The sequence below is a fragment of the Suncus etruscus genome, chromosome 15, assembly GCF_024139225.1.
Source record: "Suncus etruscus isolate mSunEtr1 chromosome 15, mSunEtr1.pri.cur, whole genome shotgun sequence".
NCBI classification, from domain to species: domain Eukaryota; kingdom Metazoa; phylum Chordata; class Mammalia; order Eulipotyphla; family Soricidae; genus Suncus; species Suncus etruscus.
In genome coordinates, this window is record NC_064862.1 from 24,000,609 (window position 1) to 24,015,339 (window position 14,731).

General features: G+C 48.2%; 1 protein-coding gene and 1 non-coding gene across 3 annotated transcripts in view; one reads left to right on the forward strand and one right to left on the reverse strand.

Annotated features, from left to right (window-relative positions):
* The window catches only part of KSR2 (kinase suppressor of ras 2), a 348,927-nt gene that overhangs the window by 5,604 nt on the left and 328,592 nt on the right, over nucleotides 1-14,731 (forward strand). The window lies entirely within an intron of this gene.
* LOC126031785 (U6 spliceosomal RNA) lies at nucleotides 11,981-12,086 on the reverse strand. Its single transcript, XR_007503613.1, has one exon. It is a non-coding gene; the product is annotated as a U6 spliceosomal RNA (small nuclear RNA).

Genomic DNA, 14,731 nt, shown 5'->3' on the forward strand with positions numbered 1-14,731 from the left:
TTTCTGAGCGCATAGCCAGAAATAACCCCTGAGCATCACAGGGTGTGGCCCAAAAAACAAAAAAAAAAAGCATAGTAGGTAGGGTGTTTACCTTGCATGCGGCCAACCTGGTTCAATCCCCAGCATCCCATTCCCCCCTTCCCCCACTGAAAAGGCATCAGTTTAGGTCCTACCAGGGTGACCCATGGGGACATGGTAAGAGAGCTGGGGGACCCTGTGTAACTGTCAGGCTATGGGATGAAGGTGTGGAGACTGTGGTTGTCTATGAATCGTGAGACCAATGAAGATGTGTTGGTACCTTTCTGGGGGCTCCTTAGAGCCTTGTGTGGCCAGCACAGAGGAGTGCTGAGATGAATGTCGGGGGACCTGATGGAGGGCACTAGCTCTTAGGCTTGACTTAGGCTGGGACCACAGCCAGAAACATGCCTTTGGGTCAGGGGGCAGAAGTCTGCAAAGTTTTTTTGAATGAACAGGAGTGAAAAGATGCATTAGAGACCAGGCTGGCTGGCATTCCTGGATGGGGCCCATTACGCCACTGGGCTACTATGCATTTCCTAAAATGGGAAATCAGCATGACTTCCACATGTTATGAAATGTTATCACTTTCCTTTAGTGTTTTGGGAATTTATTATTAGTTTTTCGTTCAATTTGGGATCACACCTGGGGGGGCTCAGGGATCACTTTTGGCGGTGCCTAGGGGACCATATGGGATGCTGAGGGGTTGAACCTCTGTCTGTTGCATGCAAAGCACTACCTGCTATACTAGCTCTCTGGACTTTGTTAGGGGTTATTTTTATTTGGGGGGGGGGCTCCTAAGCTGGGCTTAAGGGAGCCCTGGGACTCCTCTTGGTCATTCTTTTTTTGTATTTTTGGTTTTGGGGTCACACCCAGAAATGCTCAGGGGTTACTCCTGGCTCTGCACTCAGAAATCGCTTTTGGCAGGTTTGGAGGACCATATAGGATGCCAGGATTTGAACCACTGTTTGTCCTGGATTGGCTGTGTGCAAGGTAAACACCCTACTGCTTTGCTATCTCTTCGGCCCAACTCCTGGTCATTCTTGGCCAGTATTACTAGCGATTAAATACAGACAAGAAGGTTGCGGTGCTACTGGGGCCCTTGCAGTGTCAAAGATGATCTGAACTACACTCCAGAGTAGTGTAGGGGGGGGGGGGCTTATAGGACTGTATTTGGTGATATTGATGCCATGCAGTTCCAGGCCTCATGGGTCAGTCTAGCCCCTTGTATTCACTCTTTGTCCCTGACATTTGTCTGTGTAAAAATCGTTTGTGATTTGGGGTCTTGCGTAAGAATGGTGTTGGATCAGGTTTGGCTGTAAGCTGTAAGATTTTTTTTGTTTTACTTTGTTTGTTTGTTTTCCCTTGGTCTTGGGACTGACTTTTTTGATACAGTGATTATGATGGATCTTCCGTTTGGAGTCTGGTGCGAGTCCCCAGAAATCTGTGAGCCCTTCATCATCCGGCCTGTGCTCATCATCCAGCCTGTGCTGCTCTGTAGGCAGGAAAAGGTTGAAAAAGCATCAGGGGGGGCCGGAGAGATAGCATGGAGGTAAGGCATTTGCCTTTCATGCAGGAGGTCATCGGTTCGAATCCCGGTGTCCCATATGGTCCCCCGTGCTGCCAGGAGCAATTTCTGAGCGTGGAGCCAGGAGTAAACCCCTGAGCACTGCTGGGTGTGACCCAAAAACCACAAAAAAAAAAAAAAAAAAAGAAAAGCATCAGGGGCAGGAGCAATAGCACAGTGTGGGGCAAGAGTGGTGGCACAGGCAGTAGGACGTTTGCCTTTGCATGCACTGACCTAAGACAGACCGTGGTTTGATCCCCAGCATCCCATATGGTCCACCAAACCAGGAGCGATTTCTGAGCACATAGCCAGAAGTAACCTGTCAGCTTGCAGGTTTGGGGTCTAAAGCTATGGGTCCCCATGTTCTCAGCCCTGCAGGCCAATAGTGTAAATTCACAGGCCTAAAAGTTAGATGGCTTCTGCTTTGGTTAAATAGTAAGAAAGGAGAAGGAATTTGATTGGAGGGGCAGATAGATACAAAATCTCTTTATTTCTCAAGGATCTCTAGCTAGACACATTTATTGGTTCTTTTTTTTGGTTTTTGGGGCCATACCTGGTGACCCTCAGGGGTTATTCCTGGCTCTGTGCTCATGAATCACTCCTGGCTTGGGGGATCATCTGGAACGCCGGAGATCGAACCAGGTCTATCCTGGGTCAGCCACATGTAAGGCAAATGCCCTACCACTGTGTTATCGCTCCAGCCCCTTATTGGTTCTTTTTAATCTACCATCTCAGTGATTGATAGTGGGATTACAAGCCATACCTAGATTTAATTATATTTTGGTTTTCATTTTTTTTTCATTCACACCTGGACGCGCTCTGAGCTCTATTACTGTGCTATTGTTTCTGTCCAATTTGGTTTTGGTTTTTGGACCACACCCAATAGTGCTTATGGATTGCTCCTGGTACTTTGCTCAGAGACTACTCCTGACTACTCAAGGGATCCTATGAGGTGTTGGGGATTTAATCTGGATCTATCTTATGCAATGCAAACACCATGATGACTGTATTATATTTCTCTGACTCTGTACACTTTGGGCTTCAGACAACCATTCATCACCTCCCATAAGTCTGTTAGCTGGAATTAGCTGGGCGATTCTTCTGTCAGTCTGGTCTGGATTCCTGTTCCATAGACTGTCCCAGTGGGAGAACATGGAATTTTTGATCTGGTCTCAGTGTTCCCAAGAGGGGCCAGAGCAGAAGGTCCAACGCTTCTTGAGAGATGGACATCATCCCCTTACTTGCATTGCATGCTGGGAGCCAACATAAGTTATGTGACCAGCCTGAAGGTAGATGAAGAGGTGGACTTAGCCTCTTGGTTGGAAAGGTGCAAAGGCAATGGCAAAGATCAGCACTTAGTGAGGACTCATGTGAGCCCAACATTTATTTAAGCACTGTTTATGTATCAGGGAGAGCCAGAGAAATGAGGCCTTGGCTTTGGCGGTGCCTTCTGTTATGTCTAGATGTCAACAAGGTGTAGGGTCAGACAGGACAGCAAGCAAGAAACTGGAGGATGTTGGTTAGGACATTAATGAGGACAGGCTGTGAGGGGGAGAGATCCCTAGAGGTATAAGTGCTCTAAAATGCCAAGTTTTGTTCTTGCTCCCCAAGCAATTCAAGCTGAGGAGGAGTTGTAAGAAAAAGCTCTGGGTTTCTTGCCTCCCATAAGCATGGACATTGTTTGTTTGTTGGTTTTTGGTTTTTGGGGTCACACCTGGCAGTGCTCAGGGTTTACTCCTGGCTCTGCACTCAGAAATCACTCCTGGCAGGCATGGGGGACCATATGGGATGCAGGATTCGAATCACCGTCCATCCATTCTGGATTGGCTGTGTGCCTGGCAAATGGCCTACTGCTGTGCTATGTCTCTGGCCCCAGGACATCACTTTTTCTAAAGGGGAAAAACTATAGAGAATATAAGACCTTTCCAAAGACTCACCCCAAAAGGGAGGGATTGTTCCTTGCTAAGATTTAATTCCAACCCTGCAAGGAAGCAGGCAAGTGTGCCTGAGTAAAAATACTTGAATGATTATTCAGAAGACCCAGCCACAGTTAAGAATGGGTGTTATGATGGGGCCGGAGAGATAGCATGAAGGTAAGGGCATTTGCTTTGCATGCAGAAGGATGGTGTTCAAATCCCAGCATCTCATATGGTCCCCCGAACCTGCCAGGAGCGATTTCTGAGCATAGAGCCAGGAGTAACCCCTGAGCGCTGCTGAGTGTGACCCAAAAACCAGAAAAAGAAAAAAAAAAGGGAAAGAAAGAATGGGTGTGTTATGGGCCAGAGTGGTAGCACAGCAGTAGGGCATTTGCTTTGCAGGCAGCTGACCTGTGATAGACTCAGGTTCTACCCCACAGCATCCCATATGGTCCCCTGAGTCTGCCAGGAGCGATTTCTGAGTGCAGATCCAGGAGTAACCCCTGAGCACCATCGGGTTTGGCCCAAAGTTCCCTCAAATAGTAAGTTGTTGATGGATCTTGGACTGATAGCACAGTGAGGAGGGCACTTTCCCTACATAGGGCCAACCGGGGTTTGATCCCCGCACCACATAGGATCCCCTGAGTCTGCCAGCAGTAATCCCTGGACAAAGTTGTTGTGTCTGTTTTTACATTGCGGCCACCCAAAGTGTGTTGACTCTGAACAACCATCATCTTGCTTGTTGGGGCGCTTCTGTTGTTGGGTTTGGGTATTGCTAGTGGTTAGGTCTTCTGGTCTTCCCTGGCCCCCACTGGGGGTGGGCAGCATTGCTCTATCTGATGGTCCAAGCTGGATTGTGGTTCTGTGGTGGTGGGTTTGCTGCTGATTGATGACCAGGCTCAAGCCTTCCTCTCAAGACCTCCCCAGGCAGGAATGGTGGAGTTCAGCTGAGTTCTGTGGGAATAGGTCTTAATGTGCATCTCTCTCTCTCTCTCTCTCTCTCTCTCTCTTTCTCTCTCTCTCTCTCTCTCTCTCTCTCTCTCTCTCTCTCTCTCTCTCCCACCCCTTTGGAGTCACACCTGGCTGTGCTCAGGGGTTACTCCTGACTCTACATTCAGAAATCGCTGCTGGCAGGCACAGGGGACCATATGGGATGCCGGGATTCGAACCATCGTCCTTCTGCATGCAAGACAAATGCCTTACTGCTGTACTATCTCTCCGCCCCATGACATGCATCTCTTGGAGGCGCTCTGCATCTGTACCTTTTCTGCTATCTCATTGGCCCGAGCAGGGTTGGTGGATGAGGCCAGGTTCAGTACTGTTAGTCTCCAGGGGTAGGAGTCTGGCCAGTGAGGTTCACTGGGGCCCAAGAACAAGAACCTTTGCAGTCAATCACAGCTCTGAAGGGAAAAGTCAGCAAGGACCCAGAGAGATTATGCAGGAGTGAAGGTGCCTATCTTACATGTGGCCCTTTGTGGTTATCTGTGGCACCACAAAGGCCCAAAATGAAGCTGGGGGGTAGTCCAGGAAGTTCCTGACACTGGCCCAGGCAGTCCTCAGCATCTTTGAGCTGGGAACCTTCCCCTCAGACTCCTGAGTACAATTTGGAGTTCCTCTTTAAAATAAAAATGAACAGACTTGGGTTGGATTCCTGGCATCCCATATGGTCCCCTGATCCTGCCAGGAGTGACTTCTGAGTGCAGAGTCAGGAGTAACCTCTGAGCACTGCCACGTATGACCCAAACCCCCCAAAATTAAAATAAAATATGTAAATTAGAAAAGACCAGAATGGGGCCAGAGAGATAGCACAGTGCTAGGGCGTTTGCCTTGCATACAGTCTACCCAGGATGGATGGTGATTTGAATCTCAGCATCCCAAATGATCCCTGAGTCTGCCAGGAGTGATTTTTGAGTGCAGAGCCAGGAGTAACTCCTGAGCACCGCCAGGTGTGACCCAAAAAACAAAAAACAAAAAACAAGAGAAAAAAAAAAAAAGGAAAGGTCAGAATGATAACTAAAAGTGTTACATGTAGGAGGCCCCGGCTTCCAGCACTTCATCAACTCTGAGCACTGAGCTAGGAGCAGCCCCTGAGCACCAACGTGTGTGGCCCAAAGCCGCCCCCCCCCCACTTTGAAAGTATTTATGGGGCTGGAAGAAACTGCACATGCCCCAAGCTGGGTTGGCACCTCAAGGTCCCCATGCACTCCTGTAGAGCCCCCAGGTGGGCTGGAGTGACCTAGTGTGACCACAATACTACAGGACCTGATCAGTACCAAACTCTCGAACTCTTGGACCAAACATCCTATGCCCAGCCTAATTGAATTCACCCCAAGTGCTTCTCCTTGTTTCCCCTGAGTTCCCCCTCCCCCCACCAATAAATCAGGGTGTGAGGCCTCAAGAGAAGGTGTTGCTGACTGCAGGAGTGAGCAGAGCAGAGGAACATCTGGGGAGCGCCCCAGGCTGAGGGAGCAGCAGATGATTCTGGGGTGGAACTTGGCACTTGGCTTGGTGTGTTGTTAGCACAGAGTGAGGGGTCTGCAGGGAATGGAGACAGAGGGGCAGGGAGGAGGCAGGACCCTGGGCAGGGAGGTCTGTGGGTGGGGCTGGCCAAGACGACTGCTCTGTTATCTCTGAAAGACTGACCCCTGTCCCCCTGATTGCGTTGGGGAGAAGAGACAGTTGGGGGCCAGCTGTGGAAGTTGGAGCTGTCCAGATCCTGTTACGTGTGTGTGTGTGTGTGTGTGTGTGTGTGTGTGTGTGTGTTGCACAGGGAGACAGGCTAGAATGGGGTGAAGGGGTGCTCACCAGTGAACTAAATGTGTGGGACACTGGAAGTGTCCTGACTGGGACAGGTGGACTGGAAGTTGTGTCCTTTTGTTTGTTTTTGGGTCACACAAGCGACAGGGGTTCTTCCTGGCTCTGTGCTCAGAAATTGCTCCTGGCAGGATTGGGGAACTATATGGGATGCTGGGGATCGAATCACCGTTGGTTCTGGGTGGGCCACATGCACGGCAAAAGCCCTACCACGTGCTATCACTCTGGCCCAGATTGTGTCTTCTTTGTGGGGCAAAACAGACCCTGGGCCACTCAAGTGGCCTATATTTTAGTCCTATTAGAAATGATTTATATTGGGGGCCAGAGCAGTGGTGCAGTGGTAGGACATTTGCCTTGCATGCTAACCTAGGATGGACCGCCGTTCGATCCCTTGACGTCCCATATGGTCCCCCGAGCCAGGAGCCATTTCTGAGCGCATAGCCAGGAGTAATTCCTGAGCGTCACCATGTGTGGTCCAAAAAAACCCAACTCCCCCAAATAAAATGACTTCTTCACTATGAAGCTCACCACAAAAAGTGGGGAGTGTAGTTAGAGAAATAACTACACTAACAACTATCATGACAATAGCAGTGAGTGAGAGAAGTAGGATGCCTGTCTTGAAGATAGGCAGGGGGTGGGGGAGGAGAGAGTTGGGGGGCATTGGTGGTGGAAAGGTTGCACTGATGAAGGGGGGGTATTCTTTTCTATAACTGAAACCCAATTACAAACATGTTTGTAATCATGCTGCTTAAATAAAGATATTCAAATAAAAGAAATGACCTCTTCAGGGGACCAGAGCAATAGTCTAGCAGGGGTCCTCAAACTTTTTAAACAGGGGGCTAGTTCACTGTCCCTCAGACCATTGGAGGGTTTGACTATAGTAAAAACAAAACTTATGAACCAGTTCTTATGCACACTGCATATATCTTATTTTGAAATGAAGAAACAAAACAGATACAAAAACAATATGTGGCCCGAGGGCCATAGTTTGAGGACCACTGGTAGGGGGTAGGGTGTTTACCTTGCATAAAGTTGACCTGGCATCCCACATGATTCCCTGAGTCTGCCAGGAGTTATTACTGAGTACAGAGCCAGGAGGAATCCCTAATACCAGCAGGTGTGGCCCCCAAAACAAAACAAAAAAATAACCACGCAAGACTTCAAGGCCACAGCCATAAGACTCTGGGGATTCCTTGCACGAAGATGACCTAGATTTGTTCCCTAGCATTCCATGTCCCTCCAAGAGTAATTCCTGAGCACAGAACCAGGAGTCTACCTTGAGCACAGCCAGGTAGTGGCCAAAACACTAAAAAAACCCAAAAAATCAAAGACTTTTGCAGGGTGTTTGCTTTTGGGCCACATCCTTCATTGCTCAGGGCTCAACGTACAGCCTATGAGATGGAGCCCAGTTTTCTAGTAGTGGTTCTAGGACGCCCCCAGACTGGCTGAGAGCTTGTCCCTTCCTCCCCCACCCACACACATACATAAACTGCAATGAAGGCCTATGCTGGTCACGACTTAAGCTCTAATGACAAGGTCTCAGTTGGGTCTTAAAATTCCTCCCCCTGTGGTGGAGAGAAGTCTCAGAAAGTGGGACCCACAAGCATTTCTTCATTGTCAGGGAACCCCCTGAAACTTGGCTAGACCCAGTCCCTGCCCTGGGTCCAGCATCGACCCTGTGATGTTTGGGGAGATAGTCATTTATTTACATGTATATGTTTGTGTGTGTGTGTGAGTGTGAGTGTGAGTGTGTGTTGTGTGTGTGTGTGTGTGTGTGTGTGTGTGTGTGTTGTGTGTGTTGTTTCTGGCCCCATAATAGGCTATACTCCTGATGATGCTCAGGGAGCCATATTGGGATGCTGGATTCACCACTTGCAAATCAAATGCACTCCCCACTATTCTATTCCTCAGGCCCAATTAACTTCCTTTTAAAAATCCCGTTGTTTTTCCCTTCTTTTTATTTATTGTGATGCGGCCTCTGACACAAACCATGTCCAGGCCATTGGCATTAAGTTCACTCACAGTTTTGTGCAACTATTAGTCTCAACAATTCATCTCTGGAACCTTTTCCTCAGTCCAAACAAGAAACCTTCCACATTCAGCAATAACTCCTCCCTCCCTGGAGGACAGAAATCACTCCTAGCAGGCTCTGAGGACCATATGGGATGCCAGGGATTGACCCCTGGAATTAAACCCAGGTCAGCCATGCACAAAGCAGACATCTTACTCACTGTACTATTGCTCTGGCCCCAATGTTCCTCTTCTTTCACATCAACTGTTTGGGGGATCTTAGACAAGTGGAATTGTGGTGTTTATCCTGGGCGTCTTACTTGGTCTGCTTTCTAGCAGTTATTTTTTTGGGGAGAGGGTTTGGGCCACACCTGGTGATGCTCAGGGGTTACTCCTGGCTCTGCACTCAGAAATCACTTCTAGCAGACTCAGGAGAACCATATGGGATGCCGGGAATCGAACCTGGGTCAGTCCCAGATTGGCTACGGTATACCTGCTGTCTACCTGCTGTGGTATAACTCCAGCCCAACTTTCTAGCAATTTTGGACTGCTCCTGCTATGTAGTGTAGACATCTGTAACTGGTGGTCATGGCCACGTTTTTGCTCCTCTGCTGTGGATCCTTAAATTGTTTCCATCTCTTGGCCCTTGTGAGTGCTACTATGACATCAACATATAAATATCTTTTTGAGTCTCTGCTTTTTTGGGGGCGGGTGGAGAAGTATTTGAGCCACACTGGCAGGCAGTGTTTAGGGGTTGCTCCTAGCTCTGCACTCAGGGTTTATTCCTGGTGGGCTTAGGGGGATCATATGGGATGCTGGTCATTGAACCTGGGTTGTCTCCATGCAAGGCAAGTGGTCTACCCTTTATTATCATTCTGGCTCTGAGTTTTCTGCTTTTCATATCTCTCTCTCTCTCTCTCTCTCTCTCTCTCTCTCTCCTCTCTCTCTCCTCTCTCTCTCTCTCTCTCTCTCTCTCTCGTTTTTGGGCCACACCCAGCTACACACTGACTGCTCAGAAATCATTCTTGCAGGCTTGGGGAACCATATGGGATGCTGGAGATGGAACTTGGGTCTATCCCAGGTCATCTGCGTGCAAGGCAAACCCTACTGCTATCATTCTGGTCCTCATTTTCCTTTTCTTCCTCTTCTTTCTGTAGCTGCTGTTGATGATGGGTTCAGGGGTGTGTGTGGCTGCACTGCTTTATTGTGCTCCGGGCTTCCAGATTCAGTGGCAACTCCGGTTCCTAATAGCCATGTTCTGGCTATTTACACACTTCATTCTGGGGCTCAGGCAGGAGGTGCCACAGACAGTCTTGTTGCTCACTATGGATGGCACTCCCATGGCACACACTTGGCTGCCATCATAGCCCAGAGACTTTGACTTCCTTGCTTTGAACTGGAACCCACTGGTGTGTTATCTGGGTTTCATCTGGCAGCTTGGAACACGCTTGGTATGGAACTTGTAGCCTCATACCAGCAAATCAGAGACTCTGCCTCCAAACCCCATTCCTGGTTGGTCTGGTCACCCCTGGTTCTTCGGAGATTATTGTCAATGAGTGGAATGACTGGGTGGTGTTGACAATGCTGTATTGTGTTTTGGAGGAAGCTCCATCCTGGTGTCCCCCGCATGTATCAGTTGTCCTCGCCCGCATCCTCGCTGCTCCGGTGCCCCTTCTCCCTGCCCTGCTCTGAGGGATGGCGTCACCCTCCAGCCAGCTCTGAAGTGGTGATTCACTCCCCCTCATGACCAGAAGAGTGGAGTATCTCTTTCCACATGTGAACTGAACACTTGTAGGTTTTTAGAGCAATTGTCATTCTTTTCTGTTTTTGTTTTTGGGCACACCTGGCAACAGCTCAGGGGTTACTTCCTGGCTCTGTGCTCAGAAATCACTCCTGGCTTGGAGGACCATATGGGGTGCTGGGATCGAACCTGGGGTCCATTCCGGGTCAGCCATGTACAAGGCAAATGCCCTACTGTTGTGGGTATCTCTCTGGCTCCTAGAGCAATTGTCATTTTTTTTTTCAAGGCCTTTCACCAGGCAGCTTTGGATATGAGGGTAGTTGCTTTCAGCTTTTGTTGGTTGGTTTGGTTTTTGTTTTGGGGGTCATACTCAGTGGTACCCTAGGGCTTTCCTCCTGGTTCTGTGCCCAGGGGAATCTATGGGGTGGTGGGGATCAAAGCTGGGTCAACTGCTGCAAGGACAACCGCCCTACCCGTGCTGAGCTAATGCACTAGTAGTATTCCCTTCTGTTTTATTCCTTCTTGGGGCCACACCCAGAGGTGCTCAGGATTTATTCCTGGCTCTGTGTTTTGGGATAAAATAATCCTTGCGGTGATGTATGGGGGGACTGAGGGTCAAAACAGGATTAATGTTAACGCCTGTACTGGTCCAATTTGAGTCTTCGTACTTAGAATCAATCCTCTTTCAGGGCTGGAGAGATAGCACAGCAGTAGGGTGTTTGCCTTATATGCAGATGACCTGGAATGGACCCTGGTTCTGATTCCCAGCATTCCCATTGGCCCCCAAACCTACCTGAGTGATTGAGCGCTGGCAGGTGTGGTCCCCACAAAACAACAACACAAAAATTGAATTGTGGGGCTAGAGAGATAGCATAGTAGTAGGGCATTTGCCTTGCACACAGCCTACCTGGGAAGGACCTGGGTTCAATTACAGGCATCCGTATGGTCCCCCAAACCTACCAGGAGTGATTTCTGAGTGTAGAGGCAGGAGTAACCCCTGAGCACTGCTAGGTGTGGCCCCAAAACAAACCAACAAAAAATTGCGAACATTTCTCAGTGCCCATTGACAGCAGTGGCTGGCACTTGGGCAGGGCTGGTAGAAAAGGAGGAAGTGGGGAAGACATTTGCCTTGCATGTGCTTGACCTGGGTTCAATCCCTGGCACCTCATGTAATCCTTTAAGCACCACTAGCAGGGGTCCCTGAGTGTACTTGAGCTCTAAGCCCTGAGCACCACTGGGTGTGACCTGAAAGAAAAAAATGGAGGCGAGGAGGTGCATCCGTGGAACCCTCCCTCCCCGGGGAACTCGAAGTTCCAACTGGGTAGGAGGCAGAGCACGTTTCCAGCTTTGCCACTGTTAGCATTCGATTCCTTCTCAACTTTGGAGAAAGGGGGATTTGTGCTAAGCTTAAAAAGCAATACGTTTAAGATCTGGGGTATCCGTTAAAGCCCCAGCAAGACTGGATTTCTTTTTTGTTTGTTTGTTATTTTGTTTGGGGGCCACACCTGGCAGCACTCAGGGGTTACTCCTGGCTCAGAGCTCAGGAATCACTCTTGGCAGGCTCAGGGAATCATATGGGATGCTGGGGATGGAACCCCAGTCGACCACATGCAAGGCAAACACCTTCTTGCTGTGCTATCACTCTGGCCCAAGAATTTCTTACTGAGTCCAGCTTCTGCCTTCCCCCAGGATCTCTTGCTTGGTGGTTGTTTCCTTGCTCGCTGATCCCAATACTCGTGTTAGAAGCAAATACTAAATAAATTTATTCTCTCCCCCCCCTTCACGTTCCATTATTTTATCATGATGGATGAAGAAAGAAAATTTAAAATGCTTTTCTGAGGGCCAGAAAGATAGCACAGCTGTAAGGGCATTTGCCTTGTATTCAGTGGACCCATGATCATATGGTCCCCTGAGCCTGCCAGGAGCGATTTCTTCATGAATTTGCATGTCATCCTTGCACAGGGGCCATGCTAATTTCTCTGTATTGTTCCAATTTTAGTATATGTGCTGCAGAAGCGAGCACTGCCAGGAGTGATTTCTGAGCACAGAGTCAGGAGTAGCCCCTGAGCACAGTCAGGTATGGCCCAGAAACCAGATAAAATAAATTAAAGACCAAATAAAATGTAGTCCAGTGGAAAAATGAGTCTTCAGTGTATATTCACTGAGTTTTGACAAATGCCAATACTAATGCAATCGAAACTTTGACCAACGTGGAGAACATTTTCATCTTCTCAGTGAATCCTAAGTGCCAGCCAATTTTTTCCTCAACTTTCGCCTCCATCAGAGCTGAGTTTGGCCTGTTCTTGATCTGTGTGTGGGTGGCATCTGTCCTCTGCTCTTCTGTTTTTCTGGCAGTGGGAAGGGAGGTGGAGGATGTCCTGTTCTTAGAGCTTTAACTCAGATATGCTATTACAATTAGGGCTATTGACTGATTGATTCTTTTGTGTGTTTGCTTAGGGCCACTCCTGGAAGTGTTCAGAGCTGACTCCGTCATCGCTCTGTGCTTAGGGATCAATCCTGGTGAGACTTAGGCCAGCGAACACATGGGATGCCCGGGATCGAACCTGGGTCAGCTGCGTGCAAAGCAAATGCCTTCCTCACTGGACCCTTGCCTGGCTCTATGGGAACAATTCTTTTTTTTTTTTTTTTTTTAGTTTTTGGGGTCACACCCGGCGTGCTCAGGGGTTTCTCCTGGCTGTCTGCTCAGAAATAGCTCCTGGCAGGCATGGGGGGACCATATGGGACACCGGGATTCAAACCAACCACCTTTGGTCCTGGATCGGCTGCTTGCAAGGCAAACGCGCTGTGCTATCTCTCCGGGCCCATATGGAACAATTCTTTCACTCAGCTACTCTAGTGATTTCAACCTTTTATTCGTTTTATTTATGTATTTATTTATTTATTTTTGTGGTTTTGGGCGGGCCACACCCAGCTGCACTCAGGAATTCCTCCTGGCTCTACACTCAGAAATTGCTTCTGGCAGGCTTGGTGGCTGCATGCAGGGCAAACGCCCTACCGCTGTGCTATCTCTCTGGCCAATTTTCTACTTTTTAAATAAATCTCTCCCCTGCCTACTAACCCCTGCAGAGCCATTGATCTGTCGTATTGCTTTGTCTTTTGGAGAATGTTATATAAGCTTATTCTAGATAGCTTTTAAGATGAGTTTCTTCCACTTAGCAGAGTCCCTTTGAGATTTATCCAAGCGGGTATATGTATCAATATTTTATTCCTTTAAATCACTCAGTATTATTCTATTGTCAGTATGTTTGCTTACCCATTTGCCTATTGAAGGATTTTTTTGTTGTTGTTTGATTTTGCCTCCGGTGCTCCAGATAAGGATATATATAACTTTTCCTTTCCCCAAGCCCTTCTTCCTCATTGGATATCTTGAGGAGTTTCTACCTTGTTAATAATGTTGGTGAAAAGGGGCTGTTTAAATATTTTTATTTTATTATTTTATGAATTTAATTTTTAATGTTTTTTTGGGGGGTCACACTGGCAGCACTCAGGGGTTACTCCTGGCTCTATGCTCAGAAATCGGCCCCTGGCAGGGCACGGGGGACCATAGGGATACTGGGATTCGAACCCACCATCCTTCTGCATGGAAGGCAAACACCTTACCTCAGTGCTATCTCGCCAGCCCCTGTGAATTAATTTTATTGGTGAATTAATTTTATTGGTTCTGACCAAACTGTCACTAACAATTTTGTGGGGGCGGGTCACACCCGGTGGTGCTCAGCACTCAGAAATCGCTCCTGGCAGGCTTCGGAGACTGTATGGGATGCTGGGGAATCGAACCACCATCAGTCCTGGGTCGGCTGCTTGCAAGGCAAACGCCCTTCTGCTGTGTAATCTATCTGACCCTGGAATTTTATTTTTAGACGTACTTTAAAAGGCTAGGAAAAATTCTCTTTCCAGTTCATTAGGGATTTTTATAATGACTGGCTGTTCAATTGTCGAATGCACTTTCTGCATCATTTGTTGGGTCAAGCAGTTTTATCTTTATTCGGTTATTATGTGGGTGGGTTACACCATATAATATTAAATATTTGAATTACCCCTGCATTCCTGGGATATAGCCCTTATTGTTGCACTAGCCTTCTTATGTTGCTATATTTGTTTTATAAGTTGTGTTTTTTTTTTTGGGGGGGGGGGTCTCACTCAGCTGCTCTCAGGTGTTACTCCTGACGCTGTGCTCAGAAATTGCTTCTGGCAGGCTCGGGGGATCATATGGGATGCTGGGGATTGAACCTGGGACCATCCCAGGTTGGCTGTGTGCAAGGCAAATGCCCTGTCATTGTGCTATTGCTCTGGCCCAAGTTTAATTAGTATTTTGAAGAAAAGTTTTGTGTCTTTGTTTATGAAGGATTGGTCTATGCCTTCCTGGTTATATTTTGGTGGGGAGGGGCATATCCTGCAGTGTTCAGGGTTTATTTCAGGCTCTGTGCTCTGAATCACTTCTGGTGGAAATGTGGAACCATATGGGGGTGCCAGGACTTGAACCCGGGTAGGCTGCATGCAAATTAAGTGCCTGTCTGCTACCCCGTCCTGTATCTCTAACTACCTTTCTTTGTGGTGCCTCTGTTCAGTTTTAGATTCAAGGTAATAATGGTTTCATACTAGGAGTTGAGAGGCCGGAGCCCTAGGATAGCAGGCAGGGAGGTTGCT